We start from the raw sequence: 19,432 nt of genomic DNA on the forward strand, positions 1-19,432 counted from the left end.
AGGTTTGATTGTATTTCTCTAATGATTAGTTTGAACATCTTGTTATATGCTTTTGGACATTTATATATCATATATATGGAAAAATATCTGTTCAAGTCCTCTGCCCATTTTAAAATCTGTTTTTTATTTTTTATGTTGATGTTCTAGATATTAAGATTTCAGATATATGATTTGTAAGTCATATGTTCAGTTCAGTTCAGTTCAGTCGCTCAGTTGTGTCCCACTCTTTGCAACCCCATGAATTGCAGCACGCCAGGCCTCCCTGTCCATCACCATCTCCCGGAGTTCACTCAGACTCACGTCCATCGAGTCCGTGATGCCATCCAGCCATCTCATCCTGGGTCGTCCCCTTCTTCTCCTGCCCTCAATCCCTCCCAGCATCAGAGTCTTTTCCAATGAGTCAACTCTTTGCATGAGGTGGCCAAAGTACTGGAGCTTCAGCTTTAGCATCATTCCTTCCAAAGAAATCCCAGGGTTGATCTCCTTCAGAATGGACTGGTTGGATCTCCTTGCAGTCCAAGGGACTCTCAACAGTCTTCTCCAACACCACAGTTCAAAAGCATCAATTATTTGGTGCTCAGCTTTCTTCACAGTCCAACTCTCACATCCATACATGACCACAGGAAAAACCATAGCCTTGACTAGATGGACCTTAGTCGGCAAAGTAATGTCTCTGCTTTTGAATATACTATCTAGGTTGGTCATAACTTTTCTTCCAAGGAGTAAGCGTCTTTTAATTTCATGGCTTCAGTCAATATCTGCAGTGATTTTGGAGCCCCCAAAAATAAAGTCTGACACTGTTTCCACTGTTTCCCCATCTATTTCCCATGGAGTGATGGGACCAGATGCCATGATCTTCGTTTTCTGAATGTTGAGCTTTATGCCAACTTTTCCATTCTCCTCTTTCACTTTCCTCAAGAGGTTTTTTAGCTCCTCTTCACTTTCTGCCATAAGCGTGGTGTCATCTGCATATCTACAATTTGCAAATGTTTTCTCCCATTCTTAGATTGCTGTTTCACTCTGTTGATTGTGTTGTTTGACGCACAGAAGATTTAAATTTTGGTGTAGTCCAGTCTTTTTTTTTTTTCTTCTGTGGCCTATGCTTTGGTGTAATATCAATGATATCATTGTCAAATCCAGTTAAGCTTTCCCCCTATGTTCTTTTCCAGAGTTAATCGTTTTAGCTCTTAGTTTAAGTCTTTGTTCAATTTTGAGTTAACTTTTGTATGTGATATAAGGTAAGTGTCTAACTTCAGTCTTTTGTACATGGACATCCTGTTTTCCCAAAATCATTTGTTGGAGAGAGTAGCTTTTCCGCATTGAATTGTCCTGGAACCCTTGTGGAAAATCACTTGACCACATATGTGAGGGTTTTATCTGGGCTTTCTATTCCATTGATCTATGTGTCTGTCTTATGCTAGTACCGCAGTTTTGATTACTGCAGCTTTGTGGTGGTGGTGGTTTAGTCGCTAAGTCATGTCCAACTCTTGCAATCCCACAGACTGTAGCCCACCAGGCTCCTCTCTCTGTGGAATTCTCTAGGCGAGAATACTGGAGTAGCCTTGTAATAAACTTTGAAACTAGAGACTTCCAACTTTGCTCTTCTTCAAGATTTTTGGCTCTTCAGGGTTTGTTGAGATTCAACATGAATTTTAAGATGGATCTTTCTATTTCTACAAAAAATGACTTGGGGATTTTGATAGAGATGGTATTAAACCTGTAAATTGTTTTGGGTAATATTAATATCTTAACAGTATTAAGCCTTCCAATCAACGAACACAGGTTGTCTTTCCACTTATTTGTGTCTTCTTTAATTTATTTCAGTAATATTTTGTAGTTTTCAGTGTGCAATTCTTTTGCTCCCTTAGTTATTATATGTATTCCTAAGTATTTTACTCTTTTTTGTGCAGTTATAAATTGAATTGCTTTCTTTGGGGATCATTAATTGTTAGTACATAGGAATGCAGCTTGTTTCTGTATATTGATTTTGTATCTTGAAATTTGCTCAATTTGTTTCTTATTTAATTTTTGTGGAGTCTTTGGGGTTTTCTATGTGTAAGATCATGTGATCTGCAAACAGATAATTTTATTTCTTCATTTCCAATTTGCATGCCTTATATTTATTTTTTTCCTTTTCTAGTTGCTCTGCCCAGAACTTCCAGTATTATGATGAATGAAGAGGTGAAAGTGGAGATCTTTTTTACTGAATAAAAAATTATCTATGTCAAAGAGAATATGAACATATAGCAAACTGATTTCAAAGGAAAATGTTGAAGCTGATAAAAGTCAGAAAAAGGATTTCTGTAGGGATAATTTTACACTCTTGGGTTGTTTTTCACTCTCTCTTGTATATGGACAGGAACAGTGACCTAAGCCAAAATCACATTAGACAAATATTCCTGGATGAACAGATGCTAATCTAGGCACTGAAGATTTAGGGGGGAAAATGGCAAGATCCCTGATATCATGGAGCTTATAGTCTAGTTTGGGTGTATGTGGCTTCCCAGTTGGCACTAGTGGTAAAGAACCTGCCTGTCAATGTAGGAGACATAAGAGATGTGGGTTCAATCCCTGAGTTTGGAAGATTTCCTGGAGGAGGGCATGACAACCTATTCCAGTATTCTGCCTGGGGAATCCCACGGACAGAGGGTCCTGGCAGGCTACTGTCCATAAAGTTGCAAAGAGCTGGACAGGACTGAAGTGTCTTAGCACACATGCATGTGTATGAAGAATAACTATAATCAAATAAACAAGAAGAAAAATTTTGAAAGTGGTACGTCCTATACACAACGTACAGCAGGGTTATGAGACAGGTAGTGACTAGCAGATGGTTAAGGATATCTTATCTGAAAAGGTTACACTTGAGCGGTCTTGACGTGAATGGAAAGTATGCAGCCATGTGAGGACCTGGGAGCAGTGCTCTAAACAGAGGAAGCATCAGCGCGTGACTCTGTGGCAGGAGCAAGTGTGTTGTGCTCAAGCACAGCAAAGGGAAAGAAGGCCAGGGAGGATGGGGCAGAGAGAGTGAGGACACAGTCATAGGAGATGTAGTCAGAGCAGTTGCCTGGAGCCAGAGGTTCCTATGATTCAAGTTAAGAATTTATTCTTAGAGTGATGTGATTCAATCTACATTTTCAATCTACATTTTAAAGGCATTTCAGATTTATCTTTGTGTTGCTATAAAGGGACTGAGTATGAGAATAATGGGCTGTCTGTGTTTTGTTTTCAAGCTGTCTTTACCTTGTACAGTATTTGTCACCCACTGGACACAGTAAATCCTGCACTGGACAGAGGCTTGCCTTATTTTCTCATGTCGGGTGCTGGCCAAGCTCTCTAAGGCTACTGGGACGGCCAGGGGAGGAGAGAGTGAACAGAGAAGGTGAAGAGGGAAAACCAGAGCTGGGTTCTTGGATGTTGGGACTTTGACTGGAGATAAGCATAGAGTCAACACCACCAGCACCTCCTCTGTATACATTTCTGCAGTCTATACCACCAGGACCATTCCAAGAGCATCGTAGACTTGCCTTGCCTGAAAGCAGGCCAGAACTGCTGGGCAGACATTGCCCCTGGGAGCAGTCTTCTTTCTGCCAATGACGGGGGCGGGGAAGGGTTCCAACATAAATATTCCAATTTCATTTCTCAGGTAGAAAAACTCAGATGTGTTCTACACAGTTTTCTAGAATTCCGCAGTAGGATTAAGTCCCAGTTGCCTGTAACAAAGTCTTACTTAATAATGCACCATTTGCTGGCCGTATCCTTCTGTCTCATTTCCTATTACCAATGCTTCCTGTTGTCACCTCCCAAACAAATTACTTACCCTCATATTCTTGTCTCAAATTCTGCTTATGGGGGTAACCCAATTGTTGTTACTGTTGTTTCAGTCATGTCTGACTCTTTGTGACCCCATTAACTTCCTCATGCCAGGCTCCTCTGACCTCCACTATTACCCAGAGTTTACTCAAATTCATGTCTACTGAGTTGGATTGGTGATGCTATCTATCTCATCCTCTGCTGCCATTTTGCCTTCAATCTTTCCAACATTGGGGTCTTTTCCAATGAGTCGACTCTTCATATCAGGTGGCCAAAGTATTGGAGCTTAGGCTTCAGCATCAGTCCCTCCAGTTCAGGGTTGATTTTCTTTAGGATTACTGGTTTGATCTCCTTCTGTCCAAGGAAGGCTCAAGAGACTTCCACAACACCACAGTTCAAAAGCATCAATTCTTCAGCCCTCAGCCTTCTTTATGGTTCAACTCTTACATTCATACATGACTGTTGGAAAAACCATAGCTTTGACTATGTAGGTCTTTGTTGACAAAGTGATGTGTATGCTTTTCAATATGCTCTCTAGGTTTGTCATAACTTTTCTTCAAGGAGTAAGCATCTTTTAATTTCATAGCTGCAGTAGTAACTGTCTGCAGTGATCTTGGAGCCCAAGAAAAGAAAATCTGTCATTCCTTCAACTTTCCCCCCTTTTATTTGCCATGAAGTGATGGGACCAGATGCCTTGACCTTAGTTATTTTCATGTCGAGTTTCAAGCTAGTTTTTTCAGTCTCTTCTTTCACCCTCATTAAGAGGCTCCTTAGTTCCTCTTCACTTTTTGCCATTAAAGTGGTATCATCTGCATATCTGAGGTTGTTGATATTTCTCCTGGCAATCTTGATTCCAGCTTGTGATTCATCCAACCCATTTTGCATGATGTACTTGGTGCAGAAGTTAAATAAGCAGGGTGACAATATACAGCCTTGACATACTCCTTTCCCAATTTTGAACCAGTCTGTTTTTCCATGTTTGGTTCTAACAAACATGTTGCTTCTTGACCTGCATACAAGTTTCTCAAGAGACAGGTAAGATGGTCTGGTACTCCCGTCTCTTTAAGAATTTCCCACAATTTGTTGGGTTCCACACAGTCAAAGGCTTCAGTGTAGGCAATGAAGCAGAAATAGAGGTTTTTCTGGAACTCCCTTGCTTTTTCCATGATCCAATGAATGTTGGCAATTTGATCTCTGGTTCCTCTGCTGTTTGAAACCCAACTTGTACATCTGGAAATTCTCAGTTCATGTACTGCTTAAGAGTAGCTTGAAGGATTTTGAGCATAACCTTAATAGCCTGTGAAATAAGTGCAACTCTATGGTAGTTTGAACATTCTTTGGCATTCCCCTTCTTTGGGATTGGAATGAAAACTGATTTTTTCCAGTCCTGTGGCCACTGCTGAGTGTTCCAAATTTGCTGACACATTCAGTGTAGCACTTTAACAACATCATCTTTTAGGAATTTAAATAGATGAGTTGGAATTCTATCACCTCAACTAGCCTTGTTTGTAATAGTGATTCCTAAGGCCCACTTGGCCTCACACTCCAGGATGTCTGGCTCTGGGTGAGTGACCACACCATCATGGTCATCCCCATCTTTAAGACCTTTTTTTGTACAGTTCTTCAGTGTTTTCTGGCCACCTCTTCTTAATCTCTTCTGCTTCTGTTACATCCTTACTATTTCTGTCCTTTATTATGCCCATCCTTGCTTGAAATGTTCCCTTGATAGCTCTAGTTTTCTTAAAGAGATCTCCAGTCTTTCCCATTCTATTGTTCTCCTTTCTTTGCATTGTTCATTTAAGGAGGCCTTTTTATCTCTCCTTGCTATTCTCTAAAATTGCATTCAGTTGGGTGTATCCTATTACAACATAGGGTATCCAGCCAAAATCCTTCTAATGATTATTCTATTGGCTACTGGGATTGTGTCGAGTATCTTTTTATTGAGTGCTTCATAAACCTGTTTCTATGGGGTCCTAAACATAGAAGGCCACATGAAACCTTAGCTTTGACTTGTGAAAGATTTTAAATTTACAAACTGCTACTGCAGATTGGATACAGGTAGACAGAATGAAGTGAACCATCTTTGTCTGCATTCTTCTCATTGTTTGTATCTGCAGCATTCACTGTGTCTGACCATCTTAGGCACTCAAGAAATATTTATTGAATGAGTAACATGGGGAAGATGGTGAGATGGGGTGAGATGAAATGTTCATACTTTGTTATTTCTTAGACTCTTAGAAAGCTCAGGGTAATAGGCAGCCTTCCCAAATTCCCCTTCATTTTACCTCGTTGCACCCAAACTGCCACACAGAACTGGGAGCTGGGAATGAATGTTGCGGCTGTGACATTCACTTAATTTTTCTCTCTTAATTTATCTGAGCTTAGCTTTCAGTTAACTTATTAAGCAAATATTAGTCAGTACTTACCAAGTTTTAAGTGTTCCGTTGAGGATGTGGAGATATGTGGGCTAGCAAAGAGGCACAATCCTCTCCCTTTTGAAATACAAAGATTATTGAGGGTAGAGCTACTGCACAAATTATTACACAATTCACTGTTTCATTATAGTCATATTAAATACCAGGAAGTGTAAGTATAGTATACTGTGGACCATACAACTACAGACCTAATCTAATCCAGAAAAGGGAAAAGGCTTATTTGAGGAAGTGACTTTTAAACTGAAACCTATAAAATAAAGTAATTGAATTAAATATTTTGCTACTTCCTCTTTGGCTTTGAAATTCTGTGACCATATCCCCACTTTCAGTCAGTTCAGTCACTCAGTTGTGTCCGACTCTTTGCGACCCCATGAATCGCAGCACGCCAAGCCTCCCTGTCCATCACCAACTCCCAGAGTTCACTCAGACTCACGTCCATCGAGTCCGTGATGCCATCCAGCCATCTCATCCTGGATCGTCCCCTTCTCCTCCTGTCCCCAATCCCTGCCAGCATCAGAGTCTTTTCCAATGAGTCAACTCTTTGCATGAGGTGGCCAAAGTACTGGAGCTTCAGCTTTAGCATCATTCCTTCCAAAGAAATCCCAGGGCTAATCTCCTTCAGAATGGACTGGTTGGATCTCCCTGAAGTCCAAGGGACTCTCAAGAGTCTTCTCCAACACCACAGTTCAAAGCATCAGTTCTTCGGCACTCAGTCTTCTTCACAGACTGTTTCGCTAATATCTAGGCACAGTGGGTCCTGCTTCAAGATACGAGCCAGCATTTCTACTCTGAACCAAAGGCACACTGGATCCTGGCCCAGGTTGCCAAACACTGTACCCTACAAGGATGAATATTTTAAACAGTTGAGGTTGGAATGTCTCTGTACTTGCTCCCCCAGTTTTCCTAACTTCCTGGATGTGCATTCTTTTTGATTTGCTTTGCCTCCTCTGTTAACCCATTAACACATCTCTAGTCTGAATACTGAAGGGATCTGACTAAGGACAAATGCACACTTTGGGTGATGGAGCTTACATTTTGTTCTTTTTAAATTGAAGTATAGTTAATATACGTTTTTGTGTTAATTACTGCTGTAGAGCAAAGTGATTCAGTTATAATATGCATTCTATTCTTTTCCATCATGGTTTATCATAGGATATTGAATATAGTTTTCTGTGCTATCAGTAGGACCTTGCTGTTTATCCATTTAGATATAAAAGCTCACATCGGCTAACCCAACCTCCCACTGCACCCCTCCCCAGCCTCCTCCCCCTTTACAACCACTACTCTGTTCTCTGAGTCCACGATCCTGTGTCTGTTTTACAGACAGGTTGACTTGTGTCATATTTTATGTTCCACCTGTAAGTGATATCATACAGTACTTGTCTTTCTTTTCCTGACTTACTCCACTTAGTGTGATCATCTCTAGTTGCATGGAGTGTGTATTCTGAATTTGAAAGAGTAGAGTCAGGGAATTCTTCCATGTAGTCTCTCTTTACGTATCGGTGAAGATTCAAGCAGCTATAAAATATGTCATTTTCTGGGTTTTCTTCTTTCTGTGGCCTTGTCCCACTGCTCACTATTATAAAATGTTCAGCCACAGAGATGGGTCTGTAAGGTCTCTTCTCCTCTAGGGCTGAGACAACACAGCTGGGTACTGTTCACCAGTTGTGGCAGAGTTCTTCCTGGACGGTTTCTTATGAAATCTTGGAAGAAGATATATTAATCCAGCTGTTTTCTGACTTTTGAATCTTTCTTATAATTTTCTGATTGCATAAACCACTGATTGAATAATCCCGCATGGGGAGCTCATTGTGTTCTTTGAATGGCTGCATCCATGTACCCAGCCAATACCTATGCCCCTATTGTGTTTTCTAATCACTCCTGTTTATTCCCTGTACTTGGTTCAAACAGGTATGCAGATGGAATTTTGGCCTATTTTATTATATGGCATTTAAACAACACTGAAAGCTTCTTTCCTGGCATAGTGATGTATAAAACAAACAACCCGGACACAAAAATTGTGTAAATAGTAACATCCTGGCCAGTTAGAAAAACTCAAGAAGTCAAACAAAAACAGAAACAAACCAAAAAAAAAAAAAAAAAAACCACCACAAAACCAAAAATACCACCTCCAAATCAACCCAAGAATGTGCTTCTTTCATTTCAAATATTTCAGCGGGGTTTATTTCCTATCCAAGGACGATGTTGGGGAACCCTATATTCATCTCCCAAACCACACATGGGGATTACATCTTGCAGCAAGTACGAGGATTAATGAAGTCAGGAAGAGGAAGAAAAGTCCTGTATGAGAAGTAATTATGCTGAATTGCTGCTCCGCTTGGTTTAGTGGTGGAAGCAAAAGGAGAGATGCCCTTCATTGGAGAGACACCAGCCAGGTCCAGTGTCATTTTTAGGGGGAGAGGGTGGGAATTTTTTTTTTTTTCCAGTAAGTAACGCTTCGTGAATTTGTGTGTCATCCTTGTATGGGGGCCATGCTAATCTTCTCTGTATCGGTCCAATTTTAGTATATGTGCTGCTGAAGCGAACACTCCCCTGTCTTTTAAAACCAACTAGTTCTCTCTCACATTCGGAGAAGGCAATGGCAACCCACTCCAGTACTCTTGCCTGGATAATCCCATGGATGAAGGAGCCTGGTGGGCGGCAGTCCATGGGGTCGCTAAGAGTTGGGCATGACTGAGCGACTTTACTTTCACTTTTCACTTTCATGCATTGGATAAGGAAATGGCAACCCACTCCAGTGTTCTTGCCTGGAGAATCCCAGGGACGGGGGAGCCTGGTGGGCTGCCGTCTATGGGATCGCACAGAGTTGGACACAACTGAAGCGACTTAGTAGCAGCAGCAGCAACAGTTCTCTCTCACATTAGTGGGGTAAAGGCATATGTTTGGTGAGAAATAATGAGCTATATATACTCGATACAGAACATCCTACATACTTGCACCTAAGAATGGCTGTCCTAAAAGCGAATATATGTTAATTATATCCATTAAAACAAGAAAGTACAAAAATTTAGACAATAGATACCTCTTACTAAGTGTTGTTCAAGAAGTTTATATTTTTTTCTCTGCATTTTTAAAAACAATGTAGCTCTTTAGATCTAGAGAGGAAACATTTACATTACAACACTAGCTCTTAATCTTTGCCTTATACAGTTCTCAGGATTATGCTAATATCTACTTTTTACTAAAGCACCTATGAGCCAATATCCTTGCACCATTCCATTTAATCCTCAGCCCTTAAGGTAATATAATATTTCCTTCATTTTATAAATGTGGAAACTAAAGTTTTATGAGGTTAAGCAAATTGCTCCAGTTTGCACAATTAGCAAGCGGCAGAACCAGGCTTTGAGCTCAAGTGACTCAGAGTTCAAGCCTGAGCGGTGCCTGTCCCACATCCAGTTGTTGGGTAAATGAAGGGGACCAACAGGGAGGAGAGCAAGATGAGGTGGTAGACACTGGGTCTCTCAAAAACTTTCATCTGTAAGAAGTGACATCTAAGATGAGGCTGCTGGGAGGACAATTGGAAAGATAACAAATCAAGCGGTGGTGGGAGCTGGAGGTAGCAGGGAAAGGCAGTTTGTGTTATATCCATACAGATGGAGTGTGAGGCCAGGGGTGGAGAGGAGTGATGAGACAGATGGTTCTTTCCAGAGAGGGCCGCAACCATACCACTTACCCTACATGCTCTTCTACAGTCTGGTGGCTTCCCAGTCACCAAGTGGAGTCTGAGCCCCTCACTTGTAACCAATATAAAGTGATGAAAGTGACAGTGAGTGTTTTCTGTGGCTAGGTCACAAAGGGGAAACACAGCTCCTGCATCGCTAGCTGGGACATCCACCTTTCAAAAAAAATTAATGTATTTGTGGCCATATGGGGTCTTAGTTGCAGCATGCGGTGTCTTGTTTCTGCATGCAGGATCTTTCACCATGGTGTGCTGGCTTCTCTCTTGCTGTGGTGTGAGCTCTAGAGCATGTGGGCTCCAGAGTGGGCAGGCTTAGTAGTAGCATTGTGGCTTAGTTGCCCCACTGCATGTGGGATCTTAGTTCCCTGACCAGGAATCGAACTGTGTCTTCTGCATTGGAAGGCAGATTCTTAACCACTGGACCACCGGGGAAGTCCTGGGACATCCACCTTTGGATTCCTGAGGTCCATGGAAGAAGTACAATGGCCCCGAGCTTGCCATGTTGTGAGGAAGTCCAGAACACATGGAAAAGCTTTTTGTAGGTACTCTGGCTGACCGTCTCAGACGAGGTTCCAGCCAATGGACGTGTGACATCATCACAGACACCAACCACCAACCATGTAAGAGTGGAGATGCTCCTGGATGATTCCAACCACCAGTTGTTAACTCCCTCCAACCTTTAAGTGTACCCAGCTGAGTCCCTAGACATCATGTAGCTAGACATCATGTAGACATCATGTAGAAACAGCTGTCATTTCAGTGCCCTGAGTTCCTGACCAAACAATGGTTGTTTTAAGCCACTAAGTTCTGGGATGACTTGTTAGACAGTACAGTAACTGGAACAGGTGGTTGTATTGTGCAAGCAGTTGACTAAATGTGTCTGGAGTTCAGAAGAGCAATCTGGACTGGAAATGTAGCCCCTGGATTTTCTACAGGGTAGATGATAGCTGAGGCCTTAAAAAGACATCTAAAGGAGTGTGTGCAACTAAAATAGAAGGGGGGTTAACAATGTAACCCTGGGATTATCAATATTGAAGAGGCAGAAAAAGGACAAGGAACAAAAAGAGACCCAGAAGGAGGCATCAGAAGAAGGAGCAAAACCAGGAGGTCAAAGGATGAGAATGTTTCATGAAACACAAAGAGATCAACACCCTCAGATGCTGCAGAGAGAGAGCCCTGCAAACGTTAGCATGGGCCAACTAACAATAAGCAGGTGACTTTGTCCAGGGCAGTTTCAGGGAGAAGTGAGGATGAAGGCCAGACTAGGGTGCGGTGAAGCGTGGGTGCCTTGCAGAGACAGTGCTTAATAAATCTTTGAGGAATGAATGAATGTGAGGTGATGAGATAGGGACAAGATGGTTGTAGATGGAAGAAACGAGAAATAACTGGCAGAAAATGAAGCTCCCAGGACTTGGTGAGAGGGAAGAGAGGAGAAGAGGTTTTAGTCTTCAGAGTGAAGCTGCAGCCTCCGGCTGGCTCAGCAGCGGAGGTGGCTTATGTGGAGCTCACTGCACACAGGCACACACACAGTGCCCCTAAAGTTCCAGGGGTTCTTTCCACCACAGCTCAGCCCTGCCTGGGTGACAGTGACACTGGCGAGCTGCCAGCACTTCCCAGAACATGCCAGATTTTTATTTAACAAAAGCGTAGGGGTTGGGGGAGGAGAGAGCAGTCAGCCAACAATAAAACAGGTCACAGGCTGTGGACTAAGAAACAAGCGCCACGGAAAAAGTTAACAATGTCTATTCTGACAGCACCTTTCTTCTGCCAAAAGCCTATCGCACTTTGTAATTCAGATTTGTTTTCCCAACCACCCAATCCAGCCCAAATATGGCACTTCCTGTGTAAGTATACTGGAAGAGTCAGGGTCGAGGAGAAGCAAGGCAATCCTTTCAGATAATTTACTCTGATTTTTCACCTACAACCAGGTTTAGAACCAAAGACTTTTCATTGACTTTACAGTTTAGATTTTTTTTTTTTAATTGCCAATTTATGCCGGTTTTGAGGTAAATTTGCCTGCCACAGATTCCTGACAAGTGGCTTAGGGATGTGTTATGCCAACAACCTGATGTTTACTGAGTAGGGAGAATCCTTGTCTAAACATGCATTGTAATACAGCATTAAAGGAACAGTACTTTAATTCTGCTGCCATTCAGTCTCACTGATTCTCTGTCGGGCTGAGGTCTATTCTGGGCTGGAGAAGTTCTAGGTCAATGGAAAATTATGAAAGCTTGAAGCAAGTTAGGAAAATGAGTGAATTATGGCTTTTTGCCAAATCGTGTGCCTAAGAGGCCAACTTAGACTAACCAGGACAGAAATAACTATTTAAAAACTATTTAAAAACGATCATTAAAGCACTCTTGTCTTATATCGGCTTGCCAAATACTACAGGGAGATAGCTTCCTCCAGGCTCTTATATTCCGAAGCAGCTTCTTAGGAGAAACATTTCGAATCTCTATTAACGTCAAATAATCGGTTAGTTCTAAAGAAGAATCAGTCTCCGAGTCTCCTCCGTGCCCTGGGACCTTGTTGGCAGATGAATGCCTGAAACTGGTGTCCTCTTATTATGCCACTGAAGCCAAGTAAAGAAGCTGCCACAGTGTGCCGTTTCTCCTGCCAAAGAGTCATGAGACACAAGTGTTTCCAAATTTGCCTCTCTCCAGCTCCCCGAATTTGTTATTCAACAAAAGAACACAAAAAATACTCCAGAACATTTTTTTTTTAAATCCTTAACAGGTATTACTCTTCTAAAACCCTATGACTTCCTTTGTGGTCAATGGCTTCATTCAAGAAGAGTGTTTAAGTCCGGGGGTCATCCATGTGGCCTCATCTGCAGACGTGTTTGGCATGGTAAGGCAGAGACCGTGAGAGAGACCCCATCTGTGACTGGAGGGATAAGCTTTCAGGGGCACCCCTGTTGAGGCCTTTCTCCCTTCTTCAGTCCTTGCAATGTTTAATTTTATGTGTCAACTTGATGGCGGCATGGGGTGCCTAGATATTTGGTTGAAGATTATTCTGGGGTATGTCTGTCATTGTGTTTCCGGATGAGATCACCATTTGAATCAGTAGCCTGAGTAATCAGAAAGCCCTCCCCCATGTGAGGGAGCCTAGTCCAAACCTCTGAAGGCCTGAATAGGACAAAAGGCTGAGCAAGAGAGGATTCACTCTCTGCCTGAAAGTCTTCAAGCTGGGACATTGTCTTCTACCACCTTTGGACTCAGACTCAAACTGGAACTTACACCCCTGGCTCTCCTTGTTCTCAGTCCTTTGGGCTAAAGATTATGGGACTTCTCAGCCTTCAGAGTTATGTGAGCCAATTCCTTAAAACAAATACTATGCACCAAATAAATAAAATCTCTTGGTTTTGTTTCTCTGGAGAACCCTGACTGATGCGGAGCTCTTGCCATGCTTTTCCCTGTCCATATTTGGCGCTTGTGACTGGTCGCTCAGTCGTGTCCGACTCTTTGTGACCCCATGGACTGTAGCCCACTAGGCTCCTCTGTCCATGGAATATTCTGGGCAAGAAATACTGGAATGGGTTGCCATTTCCTACTCCAGGGAATCTTCCCGACCCAGGGATCAAAACTTCATCTCTTGTATCTCTTTCATTGACAGGCAGATTCTTTAACACTGCGCCACCTGGGAATCAGAAGCCCATGTTTAGGCTGCAAGAAAAGATGGGCGTCCTAGCAAAGCCATGGTGTCTGCAATTGTGCCTGCTACCCAGTATTTCACTAACAGTGGGACCCTCTTTCCTAGCAGAGTGGGGACTTTACTCCTGTCTCTCAAGTGGTTAACATGGTGGGGGCTATCACTTTATAACAGTATTATTTCCCATCGTCCCTTCCATTTTTCTTGGGCTGTTTAATGTGAAAACTCATTTATAAGGAGTTCCCTATAAATATTTAGTGAAAATGAAAGTATTGAGCAGGTGGCCAACAAATTGTTCTTCGAAGCAATTTTAAATTCATGAGCATCTGAGTTTGATTGTCTAGTTTGCCAATTATTTAGGCTCTTTAGCTCTAAGCTCTCTAACTATTCACCTGCTTGCAGGTTATTTCAGTCCTAATGAGCAGCTTGACCTGAAGCGGGTCACGGGATATGGGAAGAAATGAAAGTAGAAGCAGTTGGCTCTCCTGCTTTCCTTTTTCTTGGTTTGATGGGAGTGAGACTCAGGTTTAGAGATTATGCTTGGGTTTTCTGGTGACTTTTTAAAACATACTTATATTTGGTTGCGCTGGTTCCTGGCAGTGGTTTCCCTTGTTGGGGAGCAGGGGCTCTAAGGAGTGTGGGCTCCGTAGTTGTGTTGCACGCGCTTAGTTGCCCTGAAGCACTCAGAATCTTCCCAGACCAGACATCAAACTTGTGTCTGCTGCATTGGCAGGTAGATTCTTCATACCTGGACCACGAGGGACGTCTTCTGATGACTTTTAATGTGGGGGGGGGGGGGAAGAATGGGATATGCTCCACCTCAAACAAAGATCATTTCCCATTCTTATGCTGTCACAATTTAGGACATGTCACACGTGTTTGTTAAAATGGCAACAGGTGCATATCCAAGATGGACCTGGGAAGAGGTGGTGTGAATCTTCAGAGGCAGGATACATTTTAAAAATATGATTCAGACACTTAAATACTTGTTTAAAATTAATTTGAGACAGATGAAATATTTCCACAAGAAAATTTAAATAAACTTTGTAATAATGATTAAACTGACACAGATGGTGCAGTAGAAAAAAATCAAAATGAGGAGTCAGGAAGATTTAGCAGTGGTTGTATTGTGGTACATGCTTACCCCAGGAAAAACTTGGACATGTTACTCCACCTCTACGGTCTCCAATCATCACGATGTCACATGCATAAAATGAGGAGATATGTGGTTTTCAAACTAGATATGATGGTGCCCTGCCGTCTACAGATGCGAGGAGAACCTGAGTGGGGGGCTTGGGTTCCTGCTTCAACTATAGAAGCTCCATTTTGCTCAATTTCGTATACATGTGGGGCCTTAATGCAATATAAAGTTTCCACAGCTAAAAAACTTATAAACCCTTGCTAGATGATCTCTGAGGTTTCTCTCAATGATGAAATATTGTGTTATTATTTCAGAGTTCTTTACCCTGATGTGTCCATGGGGTGGGAAGGGGAGAAGACACAGCTATAAATATTTACAAGTGGTTATATTTTAATTTGCTCATTCATTTACCAAGTTTGGTTTGTTCATTCACTCATTCTGCTCCAGACTTCATTCTTCCTTTAGAAATCACCACTGCAATTTTAAAAGTTCTTGTAAGAAACAGATTGTTAAAAGTATTGTAATTTTTTTCCTCATGGTCTTCCCCCCACTCCACCCCCCCCATTTACTTCCTTAACTGTTTGATTTTATTTTGAAATTTTCCAAGTTTCCAGAGTAGATATTATTTTATTCAGGGAAAACATACCAAAAACTTCTGAGTCAAAGATAAATGTTTTGATTTTTTTTCTTACCAGTTGGTATGCTTTTTAACCCAAATGAGAGATAATTCACTGAAACTTCATCTCAAACTGAAAATTATATTTTGTGCATATTGTCTCACTGGGGATAACTGAGCATCCACATAAGCCTTTTACTCTCCAAGAGGAGTTAATCAAGGTACTGGGTCTTACTAACAGGCAGAAATCTAAATCTTCTTTTCTCTGACTTTGTGTGGCTAAAAAATACCTTGTAAAAGTTTAATAAATGCAGGTTGTTTTATTTTTGGTGCTGCAACCAGTTTTCATTCTATTGAAGTTTGTTTCTTTCAATGAATATGCAGTCAGTTAAAAAGTGAGCCATTTTTTAGCATCTATAAGCCAGGTCTGTGTTTTCACAGGGTGATTTGAGGTTGCACTGGCAAATGATGCTACTTTCTAAAAACTAAGAGTTAGCTTGTTATTGGTGGTGTTGGTACTTTTGAAAAGTACCTAAGGAGAAACTCATAAGCGAAAGCATTAAACTCTGTTCTCTGATCCTTTAAACGATTTCTATTTTTACACCCAAAGTTCTATCACCAGGAAACAAACTGGGAAAGATCCACTTATCCAGAGCTAGTGAATCACCATCTATCTGCTTTCAGTAAAATTTTTATAACTCTTAGGCCAAATCCCCATGATGAAAATCACATAACAAATCCTTAGTCAATTGTGGACATTTATAAACCCCTTTGAAAGTGAACCTTTCACTTTCCAATCTCACAGCCAAGCCCACTGTCTTTATAAATAATGGAGAGCAAAGCCTTATAGTAAAGGCCACTCATTAGCAAACTAAATTTAAGAGAAGGCATTCCCATGCTGTATCTAGGTATACATCTATCTATCTACATATGTATCTATTATCTACTTATCAATCATCTCTCTCTATAAATCTACATCTATCCATCTATTTATCTATATCTAACATTGATCTATTATCTCCCTCACCTATCTTTGTCATAGGTATCTATTTCTCAATCATCCTCCATATAAACCATCTCTCTCTCTCTCATCTGCCCATCTATCTATATCTATCATTGATCAATCGTTTAACTCCCCATCTATCTCTGTCATATCTGTCTGTCTATCATCTATATATCTCCTCACTCTTCTGTGAGTCCCAGGAGCACAGGGAATGTGTATACTCATCTCCATGTGTCCCATAGCACTTAGCCAGGAAATAGGACAATTTCCCCAGGACTTGAACCATTGCAGCCTTTCTACCCTCTCTCTCTCTCTCCTTTCCCTTCTTTGGGAATTCTGCTAGTACTTGAACAGCAACTGGAACCAGATTGAGACAGGTTTCAACTTTAGTAGAGTTATCTGGAGAGCTTTGCTTCCTGGAACCTGGAACATATGGCTGTATGAAATTTCCAAGCTTTTATTAGGCCAAAGTGAAACAAAACAAACAATCTCTGAATAGAGGGTTGGTTCACCCTGGCTTAAGAGGGATTGATGGCTACCAAAATAATTAGAACCAGTAAATACTGAAAGGAAAAAGTCCTACTCCAAGAGAAGCACCCCTCCACCCTCAACCCCAGCAGTGAGCCAGAGAGCTTTTAGGAGTTTGGGCTGTGGTGTCAGGATGTCTAGAACTTTGACTAGGTTTCTCATTGAATTTACAGCTTTTTCAATTTTGTCACTTCAATTTTGTCCCTTGGATACTAAGCTGGCTAGTTGACTGAATTTTGTATTGTGTCTGAACTTGACTCTTAATGTCCATGAGGAAAGGCAATGGGAAAGTCCATCTGGTGAACACCTTCCTGGGGTCACCTGGTTCATTTAGATTTAAGAAAAAGGAGAAAGCCTTTCCTCAGTCACTTCTTCCATGAAACAACACTCCCCTTCCCCGACATGGCCTACACCCTCTGCCTTCTGCTCTGGAGAATTTGTCTCTCTCAAGACTCTGCTCCCAGAATAAAGTCCAGTTCTTTTACAGGAGCTCCTCACTACTGGGCTCCTCACTGCCAGGGCTCAATTCACCTTCCAGGCTTATTTCCCACTTCCTCTGTTCACATTCCACAGAGAACAACTAGCTCTTCGGCATCGGTTCTTCTTCCCCACTTGCTGCGTATTCCTCTCATATGCTCTCCACCCCCACACACCATGTGTCTCTGCACCTTGGCTGTATTGTTCATCCTGCCAGATAATACCTGCTTTTCTATCTCTGTATTTCTCTCTTACCTTTTCTTCAAGGCCTGGCCAGAGTACATCTCCATGGAGCCTTCCCTGAGTCCCAGGCTCAACTAACCCACCTACTCACATTGTAAGCTGAAAAAATTCTCTTTATCATCTGGAAGCTGTTACTTATGGACATGTTTTATCTTTCTGGTTTTATTTTCTGTTAGTACCAGCCCAGCCTCCTCCCAGATGCATTTGCTGCCTCTCTGTATCTTGTTCCATGTTCCAGGATCCTGATCTTTAAACACTTTGTCAGCTGGATCTTTTGTCTGCCAGCTTCCATCTGGTTTCAGCCAATGTGAGGCACCAGCAGGAAGATTGGGTTGGGGAGGAGAGCCCTTCCCTCTCTCCCTATTTAGCACCATATCTTTGCCAGTAGCTCCCTCCTTCCAAGATCACAGCTTCTGCCAAGTGGCCCTTCTACTCCTTGGCTCTCATTAGATTCCAGCCACACTCTTTCCTTCCCTTACTTCTTCAGCCACAGAACCAGTAATGACTTACTGCTGTCATTTACTGTCTGGATGTCACAATAGCCCTTGTTTATTTCTGTAACATACTCACACCTTTCCATGTAGTCCTTTCATTTAAGTATTTTCATAAGCATCATCCAGAGTGTGTTGTGTTTCCCACTGGGACCCTGACTGATAACCTCCCTTAGCAGATACTCATGTGGAAGGTATTATTTGCACAGCACAGAGAAGGGCTAAGGAGTGAGGCTTTTGAGCTGAGGTCTGCCTATCCCTGGGGCTTTCTGGGGGGCTCAGTGGTGAAGAATCTGCCTGTGATACAGAAGATGCGGAAGATGCCACGGGTCCGATCCCTGGGTTGGGCAGATCCCCTGGAGGATGACACGGCAACCCACTTCAGTGTTCTTGCCTTGGAGAATCCTATAGACAGAGGAGGCTGGCAAGCTACAGTCCATAGGGTCACACAGAGTCAGACACGATGAAGCAACTGAGCCTTCACGCGGCCTCTCACTAGTGTGGAATACTGGGCACTCCCTTTCTTGATCTTTGCTCCAGTTTCGTAGTTTAGGAAACAACAATCCTGTGGTTTGTTCTGAGGATCAGATGAGATTGTATACGGGAAAACTCTTTGTATATCTTTGAACAGGATTCAATGCTGTTATGATTCTTTTAACACTTCACAATGTAGTAAGTACTTAGTACATGATCTGTTTCATATAGACCTATTGGATGAAAGGATAGAAAAGCCATATTTTATGTATTTCTCAGAGTCAAGTGTCCAGAGGTATAGGACGCAGAGAGTCCACTTACGGAAGATTTGCAGTAACAGACCAGTGTGTATTACACAGAGCCAGCAGAGGTCCTAGGAAAAGGCGGTGGCGTGGGGAGGCAGTCCTAACCAAGATCTACATTGTTCAAGTATTTCCAAGTATTCTACAACCATACTAACAACCATACTAATTTTTAATCTATCAGGAAAGAAGTGCTGCAGAGATCCATTTTAAACTTTAAATGATGGGGGAAGTTATGGAAAGGAAAAGAACGCTGAATGTTGATTTGGGGCCTCAAAGAAAATCCACTGTAGGTCATTGTCCTCAGTGAGGTTAGGTGTACTGAAACAATCTAGATATTGAAAAGTGACAGTGTGACCTCCTCGTGGGTGCCAGAAACTAACAACCATTACTGTCTTTCTCAATCTTTTGGGCAAATAGGAAAAAGAAATCAGGCTAATTCTCTCAGAGCAGAAGAGTATCAAAATAGTGCAAAGGATGTTGGGAATGGAGAATATACTAAGCCCCAGTGTCAGAGGTGTTAGGAGAAATGACAATTGTGTTATTTGGTAAATTAAGCTT

At 41.9% G+C, this 19,432-nt stretch overlaps 1 non-coding gene across 1 annotated transcript; it reads right to left on the bottom strand.

Moving 5' to 3' along the window:
* Positions 1-8,687: 8,687 nt before the first annotated feature.
* LOC128061061 (U6 spliceosomal RNA) lies at positions 8,688-8,794 on the bottom strand. Its single transcript, XR_008200680.1, has one exon. It is a non-coding gene; the product is annotated as a U6 spliceosomal RNA (small nuclear RNA).
* Between the last annotated feature and the right edge of the window lie 10,638 nt (positions 8,795-19,432).

The sequence above is a fragment of the Budorcas taxicolor genome, chromosome 15, assembly GCF_023091745.1.
Source record: "Budorcas taxicolor isolate Tak-1 chromosome 15, Takin1.1, whole genome shotgun sequence".
Classification (NCBI taxonomy): Eukaryota; Metazoa; Chordata; class Mammalia; order Artiodactyla; family Bovidae; genus Budorcas; species Budorcas taxicolor.